This window comes from Chionomys nivalis, chromosome 2 (genome assembly GCF_950005125.1).
Source record: "Chionomys nivalis chromosome 2, mChiNiv1.1, whole genome shotgun sequence".
Taxonomy (NCBI): Eukaryota; Metazoa; Chordata; class Mammalia; order Rodentia; family Cricetidae; genus Chionomys; species Chionomys nivalis.
Genome location: NC_080087.1, coordinates 70,260,517 through 70,263,932, shown reverse-complemented (window position 1 = coordinate 70,263,932; position 3,416 = coordinate 70,260,517).

Sequence of the window (3,416 nt, the reverse complement as noted above, 5' to 3'; positions counted from 1 at the left end):
CCTCCGCCTCCTCCTCCTCTCCGCCTCCCCCCGCCACCTCGTCCTTTCTCTCCGGCACGCTGACATCACCATCCGGGGACTCCCGGCCCTTCCCCACAGTTAACCCTTTCGGAGAGGGGTGGGGGAGTGGCAGGGGGCGGGCCTGGAAGCTGGACTGATGGAGAGGAGGTGGGAAGATGCAGGGATGGGTGGAGGGATGTAGGAATGGGTGGAGGGATGATGGAGAGGAGGGATGCTGGAGGGGAGAGGGATGCCTGGAAGGATGGAGAGAGATACAGGACCAGTGGACAGGCAGAGATGGAGACACAAAGAGAAGTCTGACATACATTAATAGATGGGAAGATGTAGGGTAGCAGAGACAGGGCGGGAGAGAGAGAGAGACAACAGAAAGAGAAAAGGAAGGAGGGAGGACTAGGAGTTCAAGGCCATTCCAGCTATATAGTGTGTTTGAGGACAGCCTGGCTATGTAAGACACCCCCACCCCCCGAAAATAAAAAGGAACTGAAAGGGGCAGGGATAGGAGACATGGAGGCAGACAAAGAGAAGCAAGGATTGTCAGGGGTGCAGGTATTCACAGGAGGAGGGAAAGCTGCCGGACTTAGATGGGAACATACTGCAGGCTGTGTGTGTTGGATGTGAGCAGAGGATAAAGGAGGCAGAGAAGGGAAGGACTTCGGGGAGTTGTAGACCCAAGCGTGATCTATTTCTCCATGTCCTCTGAGGTCGACACACTGTACCACTGGGGCAAAGTCTATGTTTCCACCATTATCAGAGCTCCACGTCCTGTTATTGTCTTTTAAGATAAAGTCTAGCCCAGGCTGCCCTCAAGTGATTGAAGATGACCTTGAACTTCTGATCCTCCTGCCTCTGTGGGATTACAGCCCTGGAGAGATGATTCAGCAGTTAAGAGAACCAGGTTGCTTCCAGAGGGCTCAGGTTTGATTCTCAGCACCCATGTGACAGTTCATGGCCATATGTAACTCCAATTCCAGGGGAGTCTGGCTCCAGGGCACTGAGTACACGTGTGGTTCACACACATACTCATGGCCAAACACCCTTACACATAAAATAAATATTTTTTATTTGAGTCAAAGTTTCTCTATGTAGCCCTGGCTGTCCTGGAACTATGTAGAACAGGCTAGTCTCAAACTCAGAGCTCCACCTGCCTCTGCATCCTGAGTGCTGTAATTAAAGGTGTACACAATCATGCCTGGCTCAAATATATACCTTACTTTTAAGTTCATTGATGTTTTGCCTACATGTATGTCTGTGTGAGGGAGTCAGAAACCCTGGAACTAGAGTTACAAACAGGTGTGAGCTGCCATGTGGGTGCTGGGAATTGAACCCAGGTCCTCTGGAAGAGCAGCAGTGCTCTTAACCAATGAGCCATCTCTCTGGCTCTAATGGTTCGTATATCTAGATAGATAGGCAGATAGACCACAATGCAGTTTATACTTGCTGTCTGTGCTTGCTGTTAAGTCCTAATCTTCACATAGGTCCCAGTATAATCCCTACACTCCAGTGGGGGCACCATAGATCTGCACTCAACCATGTGGAATTCAGTCTCTATTAGACTTCCATACAAGCCATAGCCTTCTCTAGGTCAGGTTCCCAAAGCTGTTAGACACCCATGTAATCCCCAAATTAATCATAGGGTGTTCCCAAGGAACATGATGTTCCCTGAAATGGTAAATCTATTCAACCACCTTCATTCTAGCAATTTTTATTGAATATGAAATTTGAGTCATGTACTCTTCGGAATGGTAAGGATATGCCAGGGTGCTAAATCAGCAAAATTCCTTGCCCTATAGGATTTCTGTGATAGCGGAGAGGGCAGTTGGTGAACAAGGCAAAGAAATAGTTAACTATTTTAGGCAGTCATGGTTTGTGCTGAAGATATGACTAAGAGTAAGGAAATTCTTCTTAAGATTTTGTGTGTCTGAGTGTGTGTGTGTATGCATGTGTGAGTGTGTGCATTAGGGTGTCCTTGGAAGTCAGGAGAAGCTGTTGGACCCCCTGGAGCTGCAGTTACAGGAGTTGTGAGCTGCCCAGAGTGGGTGCAGGGAACTGAACTCAGGCCCCTGTATGTTTGAGACAGTTTCTCTGTAACAGCCCTGGTGGTCCTGGAACTTGTTTTGTAGACTAGGCTGCCTTTGAACTCACAGAGAACTGCCTGCCTCTGTCTCCCAAGTGCTGGGATTAAAGACATGTACCACCACCACCCTGCTCATGAACTCTTTCAAGAACATGTGCTCTTAATCACTGAGCCGTTTCTCCTGGAAAGTGTTTCTAGAAATAGGTATGAATTTAGATATGATGGCTGGGAAGAAAAATGAATCACACAGACAAAAGACAAGGAGTAGTCTAGGCAGAGAAAGAGTGAGTGTAGAGATCCTGAGGCTATGACACTGACGAGGCCAGAGTGTCCAGAGATGAGTGAGCAAAGGCAAGAGAGCAGCTGTATAGGGCTTTAGAAACCTGGTCATTGTATGTCTTTGTTTTATGCCTGGTGTTCTATGATAAGTTTTCATCCCTTTGAAAAATATAAATTGCTTTTTGGAAATTTTATACATGTATATAATGTATTCTGGCTACACTCCCTACATCTGTCATCTGTAATTTATTATTTGTAAGTGTGTGTGTGTGTGTGTGTGTGCAGATGTGCATACACATGTGTGCATAATGCTTGCAGAGGCCAAAGGTCAAGCTCTAGTGTTATTCCTCAGGAGTTGTCCACCTTGACTTCTTTTTTTTTTAAGATTTTTTTTATTTGTTTATTTTTTGAGACAGGATTTCTCTGTGTAGACCAGGCTGGTTTAGCACTCACTCTGTAGACCAGGCTGACTTTGAACTCAGATATCTGCTGTCTCTGCCTCCCAAGTGCTAAGATTAAAGGCATGTGCTGCCACCACCTGGATTGATTTTTGATTAAATTTTTTTTTAAATGTATGACTGCTGTGTCTGCATGTACATCTGCAGGCCAGAAGAGGGCACCAGATCTCATTACAGATGGTTGTGAGCCACCCATGTGGTTGCTGGGAATTGAACTCAGGCCTCTGGAAGAGCAGTCAATGCTCTTAACTGCTGAGCCATCTCTTCAACACCAACTTGCCAATTAAGTTATAGTGCCTGGCTATTGTGTCCCAAGGACTTCCAGCTTCCATGTCTCCATCACCGGGATAGCAAGCATGCATCACCACACTCTCCAGTGGTTACTCTCCAGTGGGTGCCAGAGATGAAACTCTTAAGCATGTGCGGCAAGTATTTTACTAACAGAGCTCTCTCCCTAGCCCCGTTCTCCAGATTTTTTTTCCCCTTTTGAAACAGAATCTCATGTAGCCCAGGATAGTCTTGAACTTGCTATATAGCTGGGGCTGACCTTGAGCTCTTCTTTGTCTCAAGTACTGTGATTACAG